This window comes from Periplaneta americana, chromosome 15, assembly GCF_040183065.1.
Source record: "Periplaneta americana isolate PAMFEO1 chromosome 15, P.americana_PAMFEO1_priV1, whole genome shotgun sequence".
NCBI lineage: Eukaryota > Metazoa > Arthropoda > Insecta > Blattodea > Blattidae > Periplaneta > Periplaneta americana.
Genome location: NC_091131.1, coordinates 131,245,394 through 131,259,009, shown reverse-complemented (window position 1 = coordinate 131,259,009; position 13,616 = coordinate 131,245,394). Strand labels below are relative to the sequence as shown.

At 41.1% G+C, this 13,616-nt stretch overlaps 1 protein-coding gene across 2 annotated transcripts in view; it reads right to left on the bottom strand.

Annotated features, from left to right (window-relative positions):
* LOC138715335 (glutamyl aminopeptidase-like) overlaps nt 1-13,616 on the bottom strand; it is a 139,760-nt gene that overhangs the window by 113,382 nt on the left and 12,762 nt on the right. The window lies entirely within an intron of this gene.

Genomic DNA, 13,616 nt, shown 5'->3' with positions numbered 1-13,616 from the left:
AGTAGCTGATTGTTGATCGAACCGCACACGCAAACACAAACCCGCGCCAATTCTATTACTAAGTAACTGGTAAGAGGAGACTTTGTGGTCCAGTGTAGAAGCAGCCCATGGACTCGGTCGTTCTGCAGGTCTGTGGTAGGCAGTCATTCAGTACAAGGAATGGTAAGGCACAATAAGCCCATTCGAGGCTGTGGTGCTACCTTCGGGCCCCTCCTCCGCACAAAGGGAAAAAGTGACTAGGGAACCTTGGTTGCAGAATTAACATTCAATGAAGTTAAATATCAGTTTTAATGTTAAATGAATTTTACCTTGGCATTGAAATTAATGTTTATACTCTTGTACGTATTCGGCATTTAGTCTTTCTTCGTATAGTTACCGTAAATTATTACTAGATTAGGAAATATCTTTCTCCTCACGTTTAATTTTCCTAGAAAGTATCTAACGAGACCTAGAGATATTATGTAATCGATTAGTAGTTTTTCACATGTTTGTATAGTTACGCGTTAATATGTTGCTACTTAATGTTGATTTTGTTGAAACATTTAGAAGGCCGATGACACGAAGATTAACTGAAAATTATAATCGAATTTGACAAAACTGATGAAGATTTTGTGATCAAGATTTTGGACGAATTCCACCCGAGGTGATTGAAACGGCGACTAGTATAAGGAATGATTTGCTGCCTGAAAAATCTAAAAAATGGAATAAGCGAGAGCGTGATTTATTCACAGCTTGGTACAAAAAGAAAAATGTGAGAAAAATTAGTGAGAATGTGATGTTGGCGTATTTTCTGAAAAAATCGAAGGTAATGAAATCTTCAACATTATGATCTTTTTATTCAACGTTGAAATCTTCGTTATATCTGAGTCATAGTATTGATATATCGAAGTTTGGAAGTTTGATCGCCTCTTTGAAAAGAAAATCAGTTGGGTATGCAGCAAAAAAGTCGAGTGTTTTCACGAGATAGGAGATAATAAAATGTTTGGTGGCAGCTCCTGTTGCAGAATATTTAGTTATAAAGGTTGGTGTAATAAAGGGCGTGGCTGGCGCTTGTCGCAGAGATGAACTTGTCAGGATGGAACTCGACGATATAGAAGATAAAGAAAATATGCTCATCGTATCAGTTCCGAACACCAAAACACACCAGGTGAGAAGGTTTAATATTGTGGATGGAAAGAAAAAGTGGGTGAGCATTTACAGAAAGTATGACTCTCTGCGTCCGAAACATATTGGACACAATCGTTTATTTGTAAATTACAGAAATGGAAAGTGTACAATGCAGCCAATTGGTATTAACACAGTAGGATTGTTTGGAAAGAAAGTCGCAGAATTTTTGAAACTACACAAACCCTCCAATTATGCTGAGCATTGCTTTCACAAGACTTCAGCTAATTATTTATGGATGGTGGAGGAGATGTACTAAAATTATATAAACATGGTGGTCGGAAAAGGAAAATGTAAATTCGTCCGAAACTGACAAACACATCGCATTTTGAAGGTGTGACATTTTAATCGAGCATGTAAACTCCTCAGCCTAGCGTTTATTTCTTTACATTGGTAACATGTAAACTTGTCCTCCAAGCGTTTATTTATTAACATTGGCAACATAGGAGCCATTTCAGAAATTACAGTCATTTAGATGAAAATGAAAAAATACTACCACTCCTTCCTAAAACACAAGAAGAAGTTCACATTAAAATAGAGGAACTTCAGCCCATACTAACCAACCGAAAAGAACAGTTTTTGTTAGTGAATAATAAAGCATTAAAACTTCTGATATTTTCATTTAAAAATAATTTAAGTATTTATGCAATGAGAAACAGTGCTTGTAGATGGAAGATTTAAATACAGTACCAAGTTTTTTACCCAATTGTTTACAATTCAAGCACATTGCAATGGACACTATGTACCTCTCGTGTTTTGTATCTTACCTGATAAGACTACTACTATTTACAAAGAGACTTTTCAGATCGTTAAACTTGAGTGTGATAAACTAGGATTGGAATTCTCTTCAAAGACTATTGTAGCCGATTTTGAAATAGCAATACACTCTGCAATTAAGTTCGTATGGCCAAATACCGAACTTATAGATTGTCGATTTCACATTTCACAAGCCTGATGGCGAAATACCTATCTTGGATTAGCTGTGGAATACAATAATAAGACTGATATAGGGAAATGGTTGGGATATTGCTTTGGCCTTGTCTACTTGGAATCTGGATGTGGGCGAAGGTTTTGGGATTGAGCTGTCATCAATACTACTAGAAGATGAAAGGCTAGTAAAATTTTGTATTTAGTTGATAATTACATATTAGAAGATGCTGCATTCCCTCCTTACATGTGGGTTAACTCCAATAGCGTTTGCCGCACAACTAACGCATGCGAATATTTCATGCAAATTTCGACAAGAATTTTAATACTGCTCATCCAAACATTTACGATTTTAACAACGTTTTAAAAGAATTACAGACAGAAACGTACGTCAACCTACGAAGTATAAACATAGAGAGAATAATTAAACGAACTACCAGGAATAAGCAACTGCGTATCTGCAAAGTCCTAGAAAATTATAAAGCAGGGAGTTTGTACTTGATAGATTTTATTGAAATTACTTCTCATCATTTTAATCCAAGATAAGTTTGTCCAGTCCACCTGGGTGGCGCAGATAGTTAAGACACCTGGCCTCTGTACCCGAGATTTTTTTAATATGTGTCCATGGTAGATATTATTAAAAGCACTTCTTTTCATGAGAAAAAATTTTAACCATGCCACTTGCCAGTCCTAAGCCTGGATAAAATGGAAAGGAAAATGTTCTCTTTAGCATTCGAACGATTTTACCTTTCCATGATGCTGACATTAAGTAGGTATGCGGACGAATCTACATGTCAGATTATAAGTAATTATTTCCATCGGACGAATTTACACTTTCCCGTCGGAGATCATCGGCGGTTGCAGACGGATATGTGAACGACTCCTTGAATAGTAAGGTCGAAATCTGTACTACAATTAAAGCAGTGATCGTCAAATCGATCGAAAACGGGCATGGGCGCTCAGCACTGCTTCCGTGCGGGGCCAGCGTGCATTACTTCATGCTCTGCATTATACACTATCTACCAAAAAGTAATTGGGCACCCAGGATTTTACGTGCTAGATGCCATGTTTCGGTGGCTACTATGCAATGGTATGCAGACAATAATGTTCACAGGTTGGACTGGCCTGAACAGAGTCCTGATCTCAATCCCATTGAGCACCTTTGAGACGAATTGGACCGGCGATTGAGGTTTCGGGAAATACGGCCAACTTCCATTGTCCAACTGAGTGCCATATTGCAAGAGGAATGGCGACGCATTCCAGTGGATATCCTACACAAACTAGTGGAGAACATGCCTGACGGGGTGGCTTCTGTTATAGCAACAAGAGGTGGTACCACGAGGTTCTAAAGGGGCAAAAACAGTGCCCAATTACTTTTTGATAGATAGTATACAACCCTATCTCCCGTTCAGTAGCGGCTCTTGGCCGAAGCTAGCTTGAATGTTGAATAGAAGAGTACCGGTATGTCTCAACAGTCGTCAGGAATTTCATTCACAATTTCAAGACTTGAACGTATGATGTCAGATTTCAAGATTTTCATAGCCTAGCGTTGGAAAAAATCGTTCTTTTTCTGGAACTTTTCCAAGAGTTCCCTTTCCAAGAAAGTACTAGTTCCAAAGAACAGTTCCGAAATAACAGCAAGCGTCTGACATAACGTAATAATCACCAAAATTTTATATTGTTTCGGAACTAGTTCCGTTTTCAAAAATCTTAGACCATAATGCAATTCGAACCACGACAGCTGTTACAGTCAGATGTAACATTAATTTATGCAAGCCATAAAACATCGCAATGGTTTGATCATTCCTCCTGTTAAATAAGGGATATTACTACTACGTGATATTAGTCTCTATTGAAGCTTCTTAATTTATTTGTAATAAACATTGAGATTAGTTGGGCTACATTTGCATTGTTATGTTACCATTCATTCATTCACAGTGTTCTGCTCAAGGTAGGTATTTCACTGCAAATCCAGCATTCTCCAGTCTTTCTATTTTCTGCCTTCCTCTTAGTCTCCGCATATGATCCATATAATATCTTAATGTCGTCTATCACCTGATATCTTCTGTACCGAACTCTTCTCTCGTTCACCATTCCTTCCAGTGCATCCTTCAGAAGGCAGAAATGTTACAATATACAAATTTTATAACACAATACATTGTGGCATATAAATTTGTATAATTTTTTTCTTCATTTGATATAGCGCTAGTAAAACAGTGACTTTGAAATAATAATAATAATAATAATAATAATAATAATAATAATAATAATAATAATAATAATAATATAGGCACAACCTTATAATTGATTTTTTTTCATTCTTATTGTTATATTAATAGCAAACAGTGTAACTGAAGCTGACTGGCCAATCAGATTGTATATTTAATATTGAAACGCCCCCTGCAATTTCATTGTAGTAAAAATTTGGCTCTCCTTCCAACATACTGAACTCTGAAGGAACTACTGTACATCCAAAGAGAACAATTAGGTTGGAACTGTTATGGTCTCTGAGAGAGTACCGGTAGGCTACCTGGAATGTTTCAAACAAGATAGTTGGACGGTACGTTATACATAGTACTCCAGTTCCTATGAGGAACAGTCTATCAGAAACCCCTACTGTTATTTTGGAACAGAGTGTTCCGACCTACAGTTCTTTTTTTGGAACTGTTATTTTCTCAGAACTGTTCCGAAAGTACTGTTATTTTATTTTTCCCTATCTCTATCATAGACCCATCTACTGTGGATGTAGATGGTGCTCCTGCTTAGCTTCAACTACGAAAAATGACAGACTGATAGTGTGATAATGAACTGAAGGTGATAATTATACTGTATAAAAGCAGGGAAAAGTCTGTGTGATTTTTATTCATATTTTCCATTAGATTTCTCAGGCTTCATCAGCAGCTTTCGACAGACTGTGCATGTTCGGATCCACATACATATACGACCATTGTTTTCTTTAATGAAAATAAGTAAATCTCACCACAGAAGTAGCTAATTCATCTGAATACAATCTGCAAAATTCTTCAGTTCATGCACTGCCCAGATCATAGTGCATAATACTATGCCTAAGGAATTAGTACGCAATAAAGAGGCTAAGAAACCCCGTAAAATTAGCATTACAGAAGATCTGGAAATATTTTTACTAATGGTCCATTAATGCATTAACAAAATAAAAAGGTAAAGTAGTAATCTAAAATGCAGTACGGTATTTAGTTTTATTCAGCTTTCATTTCATCCCTAACTTATCAACTAATTGCTTTCATAAATGTAAATACCAGTATTAGGCATTCACATTACTTTAAGTTTAATTTGATCAGTATGAGAAACATTTATTATCACGAAAAAGGAGCCACCATTGCAAGCCTCCGCTGTGCCCGCGGCAGCGAAACATGAGCGCAGCGGGCTTCAGAGCTGGCTGAGATGACGTCACAGGGCATCGAGTTGATGATCACTGAATTAAAGGATGAGTCACCTGATGAAGACAGCAATAATGATAGGGCTTTCGCAGAAATGACGGGATGTCAGAAGTTCATTAAGGATTGTGCACGCGCAGTTACAAAGAATGCTGTTGTTTCAGATCATAGTATTTTTAATAATGTGCAGGAATTAATTTAACGCAATGTAGGCTACCTCGTGTAGTATAACTATTAACATTAACAACAAGTAATTTGCAAGGTTTTAATAATTATGTACAATTTATTGTATTAAATTCTGTGATATAGCAAGACTGTTACTTTCAGTAGCAATTTATAAGACAGTGCTGGAAAGTAATATTGCAAAGTTACTTTGCAGCACTAACCTTCAATTGTTTTATCCCAGTGCCGCTAGACTGCTACTTTCAGTTCTACAATTAAGTACGTATTAGTTACATTAAGATATGGTAATTAAATTAGAAATAATAATAATAATAATAATAATAATAATATAATATAATATAATAATAATATAATAATAATAATTTATTTCTTATTAAGTTCGGTCAAAAAATAATATGCAATATATTAGTTAAATGCATAACAGAATCTCGGAAATAGAGAAGACTGAACTTTGTGTCGTCATCTCTAATGGAAAATAAAATGAAATTATTGCCCAAATATTGAAATGCATTTTCAATAACTGCACACATTTGCCGTGATGCAAACTACGGTTGTCTACTGCGAACACTAAAATTTCAAATAATCCAATAATAAATATAAATGCAACCCATCTCCACGGTTCAAAGGAAATAAAACGAGTTTATATATACTATTTTATTTATCTTGTTTGATTATTTTATTTAATATGTAAGTTAATATATTTTGTTGGTTTTTTTGTATAAATAAGTTTTTACATTTTCATTTACTTGTAACATATTTCTAGTAATACAACGTATGTATTATGTTATTAGCATCCAAAGACGGAGTTGCGTCAGTATTACGCGAAATCTGCTCGTTTCATCCTAGTGACCCTACAGTAATAATGTCATTTAGCACTCAAAAACCTTTTATATGTAATTACTTTTGAACTAATCTAATAATTGGCTAGGTATAACATATTTTGTTTTCCTGGATAAATATCTTGCTGCCAGGAAAAGTGATTTCTTGAGAGATATTAATGAATAGCCGCCAGAACAAGGTTGTAACCAGCAAATACGAAGTTCTTAAAAATGGGGGAAAAACACATTGTACTCTACATTCTTTTAATTTTTTAGAGCTAGATTGACAATCAGATATGTGTGTGGTGATTTTAATACGAGTGAAAGCATTACACATAGCAATCATTATTCACGAAAAAGTCAATTTATGAGAAATGTATCTCGCAATTCATTTTTGATTTTTCAGATAAATCTATTCAAGATTATAAATTTATTTTAAAGTTTCAATCATATGATTTATCGTTTTTGCAAAATTATTTGCTAATAGATCTTACAGAAGAAATTTTGTGAACCTTTTCGCCTATACGGCATCATCAGATATTCAAATTGTTACAACGAAATCCAAACGTAAGTCCAATAAGGTGTTAACAGTAATAAGCATAACAATGATTTGAATAATTAATCATGAGTTATATGTAGGCCTAATAAAATCTAATATTTGTGTGGGAAATGCTCAATTTGACTAATTTGTGTAGTTTTGGCCGACTTGCCGAAAGTGAAATCTAAAAAATATATGAAATATCAATGTACATTACATAGAACTCAAGTTACATTTGTTAAATGTCACTATTATATGTAAAAAAATGTTAAAATTGATAAAATTTTAAAATATTGTATTTAATGTCTGTGTAAGATAGATTCTGCGTGGTGTTATGCAAATGCACAGTACACAGTAAATCCACAACGAGAACACGTCATACACTCCAGTGCACACACATACATAATCATGTTAAACTTTGCATCTTTCCAATACTAATATGGGACAACTTTCACACAAGTTCATCAATACACATTTTAATTACGCCTTTAATATATAGGCCTACATTCCAACGACTACAAATCCAAAACGATCATCAAACCTGGCATACCTTAAAATAATTAACATGAATAATGCCGCACCTATTCCACACTTACACAATACAATTCAAGAACCTGGTGAACAATTATAGAAGAGTTTCAACAAATGTATTGCATATAAAACATACACCATTTAACTGTTAACGTCAATATTTGCATAACACCACGCAGAATCTGTCTTACACAGACATTAAATACTATAGTTTAAAATTTTAACAAGTTTTTATATAATAGTGACATTTAACAAATGTAACATGAGTTCTATGCAATGTACATAGATAATTTATATTGTTGTGTATATCAATTCTCGATGCCCGTGCGTCCTACTTTAAACGGTTCAAACCTACCCGCGCAAACTAGAGTCGCTGCTTTCTCTCTCTCAGAAAGCAGGTTGGCTCGCTTTTTTCCCTCTTGTGAGGGAGAAAGCAAAGATCGCGCGGCGACGAGTCACGTTGGCAATAGAAATACCCCCAGGCACTGTGACGTCAATGGCGTCCTCAACCACCATTGTTCCGAGGGGTATAAATATAACGCATCTCCGCGACTTCAGTCACTCGTTCGCCAGATGGCAAAGAGGTAGCTCTAACGCGTCCTCCGTCACTGGCAGCAGTCTTCCAACCAGGCTTACGCTATGGTTGTCTTTTGTTCGGACGTGTCTACACACGGCCACCACTCTGGGAACAGGGAGCCAAGCTGCGCCCCTGTCTCCTGGATACTTTCCTACACCAGCCGAATCTTCCTCATTTCTTACGTATTCTAAACTTATTTTATTCTCGTCTCGCTACTAGTCTCATCACCACCTCCAACCCATCCCCTTCTCTTCCTGACTTCGACTCCCCACTTATCCCGGCTTGTTCATAAACCACAGTCCTCTCCTGAACTCCTCCCCCTCTAGTGTCGGTAAGTCGCATAGTACGCTGTGTTGATCCTCCGAACGCTAGAGACCACCAACCCCCCCCCCCCAGTGTCGGTAAGTCGCATAGTACGCTGTGTTGATCCTCCGAACGCTAGGGGCCACCATTCCTCCCCCTCTTGGAGTCGGTAAGTCGCATAGTGCGCTGTGTTGATCCTCCGAATCCAAAGGGGTGTGTTCTCGAACGTCGATAAGTCGCACAGTACGCTGTGTTTGATCCTTCGACCTAGAGAATCAACCATCATCCCGATTCCATCTCTCTCGTTATTCTACCCCCCCACAACACACATGAAAGCAAGCCGATTTTCCCCAGGCACTCCCGTTACCCCTACCTCCCTTTCATTCAAGTCGTACTGTACTATCACCCCTCATAACTCTCCTCGCATCGAAGCCTCAAGGACGAATTTCTAAACTATCAATTTCTATCACGACTCTCCCGTTACCCCTACCACAGGACTAGGAGGAACCACAGTTATACTTTCTTTGTTAGCTATTTCGGTAATAAACAAATGTTACTTTAAAACAGTCTTTCCTTTAACTTCACCACAGTTCCTTATTATTACCCCCACCCACAAGCGACAGCCATCTTGTCACGTCACTCCCGTTTCCCCTCCCCACCTCGACAACACGTCGGAGAGGAACGACCACGGAGACCGGCGTACGACAATTGGCGCCCAACGTGGGGCCTTATCTCAGTTGGTACTGAGACGAATCCACAAACACCCCATAGCTCTTCACTCTTCCGAGAGGAGTAATTTTCTCGGTGGCGCCCAACCATGTTTACACGCACCAGAGACCAGTGCTGCCAACGGGGTTGCCCCGGACGCGGGCAATACTACGTCGACTGCGGTACCTGCTCCACCTTCTACCATGCAGTGTGCCTCGGGCTCGAGGACGAGCCCCAGCTCCGAGAAAGCAACCCGTACATTTGCGACTGGTGTCGCAAGAAGAAGAACGAAGATCAGATGGAACTCGAGATGCTGCGTAGACTCATGCGCAGTCTTCGCCCCGCCGAGGTTCCACAACCACTTGTGCTCCCCGAGTTCCATGGATTGGAGCACGAGGATCCGGCCGGCTTCATCTCCAGATGCCGCGACCTACTTACCGAGGCGCACATAGACCCCTCCCAGTGGTCACGTCTCGTTCAACAGCAGCTGAAGGGACCAGCCAGGGACTGGCTACTGCTCTTCAGTGGCATTCCTTTCACCTGGGAGGAACTGCAACAAAGACTGACTCACCGCTTCGACAGCCCGGCTGTAAGGGCTACTCTCCAAGCTTCTCTCTACGGGAAGCTCCAACGAGAAAACGAGGCAGCCGATCAGTTCATCACGGGAAAAATTTTCCTTTATCGGCGACTTTTTCCTAATGCCGATCCCAACACGATCATTCCAGTGATCATAGAGCTTCTGCGGCCACAACTTCGGCCGTTTCTCAGACATCCGGTTCCGACAACTACAATGGAACTGATACATCGTGCTGTTCCTCTGGAGGGCGACATCAAGCACACCGCTGCCAAGCATCATTCCACTTCATCATCAAACGCTCCACGGTGCCACTACTGCCCGGGGTACCACTACAATCGGGACTGTCCGGTCCGACAGCAGAGACGCACCGATCCTGCTCGCCACATCCCGATCTCCAGCCCCGTCGCGCAGATGGCCCTAGCTCCCGATGAAGAGGAAACGGTCCCGAGGATTGACATCCGAATGGGAACCCTCGCAGCCACAGCGGTCGTCGACAGTGCCGCCTCCAGAAACATCATCAATGCTGCGAAAGTTCCAATTGGCAGCACCATACGAGCCCGACAGGATGTCATTCATCTTGCCCAACGCGAGCAGACAATGGCAACCCAGGGCGAAGCCGAGATACCCGTCACACTTGCGGGAACAACGAAGCCCATCAACTTCCTCGTCGCACCAGAGCTGCGTGCTGATGCGATTTTAGGGAATACATGGTTGCGAGACATGTCAGCGCAACTAGACTATCGACAAGGACAGCTGAGATTGGGAAACGGTGCAGTAGTACCGTTTATCAACAATCCCAGAACCGGGGAAGGTACCAAGCCAGAACCACAAAGGGACGCCGCTCCTGGCGGAAGGCAACAGCCACCGCCACCTGTAAAGCCTCTAGCTGGAGATCCCGCTAAGGAGGAACGGTACCAGGATCTCTCCGGCCATGTCAGTGGCCCTCCCTCACGGAGCGGACGCAAGGAGGTTCCTTCAGTTCCGAGGCCACTAGAGCTCCACATGTTGGAGAGAGGGGTGACGAGCGACAGCCACGCCCCCACTGCAGTCGAGGGGATCTGTTGCTCTGAGGAGGTACCCCAGGTGGAGGACCCACTTGAAAAGGGAGACCCTGGCGGGTCCCAGACAGTTGCCCAAGACGTCGCTGACACCAGGCACAAAGTTACTGCTCCTACTGCTACAGAAGGGATGCCGGATCAACTCCGAGGCGGCAACCCGACATCAGATGGCCCATATTCCGAGGTCACAAGCAACACCGACATCCCTCGGTACATCCGGTCTCCCGAGACCACAGGGACGACCAACGAGCTCAGCGGTCCAGGAAGTTGGCGCGCTGTGACCACCTGCAAGGAGGCGGAATCTTCCCCGCCTAGTCCAGACCGACCTGCGGGCACACCAACACCATCCCAGACGACGCCGGAGGCTGCTAGGAGCGACGCTGCAGCACCATTGCCGGTGTTGCCTCCACAAAGAAGAAAACGCAGTAGCCAACCTGATCAGATCGCCGTGTGCGCGCTCGCGATGTGTGATCAAACCGAACGAGCTATTGATGCGAGTGTAGTGGTGCCGCAAGGCAAACGAAACAAGATTGTTGACACGCGATCGGTGTTCACAAACCATGATCCAAACATACAGACCAAATATGATAAGCACAGATTGGGGCCGAGACCTCCATAGATTAAGAAACATGAACACTCGGACTAGGCAGCATTAGCCTTTCAAGTTATTGTATTCATTCATTGTGTATTTTCTCATGTTCAGTGTATTCTTTTGTTTTGTGATGCTCCACTTCTGTTCATTGTATTTAATTGTCTTGTTGTAAGGGTTATATTAGATAACTTACTAGTAGTACCGCACGGGCAAAAACAGGAGGGGCGATTGTTGTGTATATCAATTCTCGATGCCCGTGCGTCCTACTTTAAACGGTTCAAACCTACCCGCGCAAACTAGAGTCGCTGCTTTCTCTCTCTCAGAAAGCAGGTTGGCTCGCTTTTTTCCCTCTTGTGAGGGAGAAAGCAAAGATCGCGCGGCGACGAGTCACGTTGGCAATAGAAATACCCCCAGGCACTGTGACGTCAATGGCGTCCTCAACCACCATTGTTCCGAGGGGTATAAATATAACGCATCTCCGCGACTTCAGTCACTCGTTCGCCAGATGGCAAAGAGGTAGCTCTAACGCGTCCTCCGTCACTGGCAGCAGTCTTCCAACCAGGCTTACGCTATGGTTGTCTTTTGTTCGGACGTGTCTACACACGGCCACCACTCTGGGAACAGGGAGCCAAGCTGCGCCCCTGTCTCCTGGATACTTTCCTACACCAGCCGAATCTTCCTCATTTCTTACGTATTCTAAACTTATTTTATTCTCGTCTCGCTACTAGTCTCATCACCACCTCCAACCCATCCCCTTCTCTTCCTGACTTCGACTCCCCACTTATCCCGGCTTGTTCATAAACCACAGTCCTCTCCTGAACTCCTCCCCCTCTAGTGTCGGTAAGTCGCATAGTACGCTGTGTTGATCCTCCGAACGCTAGAGACCACCAACCCCCCCCCCCAGTGTCGGTAAGTCGCATAGTACGCTGTGTTGATCCTCCGAACGCTAGGGGCCACCATTCCTCCCCCTCTTGGAGTCGGTAAGTCGCATAGTGCGCTGTGTTGATCCTCCGAATCCAAAGGGGTGTGTTCTCGAACGTCGATAAGTCGCACAGTACGCTGTGTTTGATCCTTCGACCTAGAGAATCAACCATCATCCCGATTCCATCTCTCTCGTTATTCTACCCCCCCACAACACACATGAAAGCAAGCCGATTTTCCCCAGGCACTCCCGTTACCCCTACCTCCCTTTCATTCAAGTCGTACTGTACTATCACCCCTCATAACTCTCCTCGCATCGAAGCCTCAAGGACGAATTTCTAAACTATCAATTTCTATCACGACTCTCCCGTTACCCCTACCACAGGACTAGGAGGAACCACAGTTATACTTTCTTTGTTAGCTATTTCGGTAATAAACAAATGTTACTTTAAAACAGTCTTTCCTTTAACTTCACCACAGTTCCTTATTATTACCCCCACCCACAAGCGACAGCCATCTTGTCACGTCACTCCCGTTTCCCCTCCCCACCTCGACAACACGTCGGAGAGGAACGACCACGGAGACCGGCGTACGACAATATATTTTTTAGATTTCTGCAAGTCGGCCAAATCTACACAAATTAGTCAAATTGAGCATTTCTCACACCAATATTAGATTTTATGACATGATCAATTATTTAAATTATTGTTATGCTTATTACTGTTAACACCTTATTAGACTTACGTTTAGATTTCGTTGTAACAATTTGAATATCTGATGGTGCCGTATAGGCGAAAACGTTCATAAAATTTCTTCTGTAAGATGTATTAGCAAATAATAATTTTGCAAAAACGATAAATCATATGATTGAAACTTTAAAATAGTTTATAATTATGAGAAATGAGTGTTACAACCTTGTACTGGGCGGCTATTCGTTGTTGCATTTATATTAATATCGTAGTTACAATAATGCATTCACATTCGAGATCAAATTACGAATGAATAATATTCTCTACATTCTCAAATAATATGTATTTCAGTGCAATTATTCTAAATTACGAAATATGCACCATAACGGAAACTCCGTCAGAGAAACTTAGTACAGAAAAATTAGTCGTATTTACAATTCTTAAATGTAAAGCAACGTAATGTGACAATTTTAAGATACATAGTAATGATATGCTACTGCACTTTTATTGTAGTCTCTAAGATACTTTCATAAAAAGCAGGTAGTATCTATGCTTACAGGGGAATAGTCGAGCAATAATTAAATAAATATAAATATAAATATTCGAAAGAAATCAAA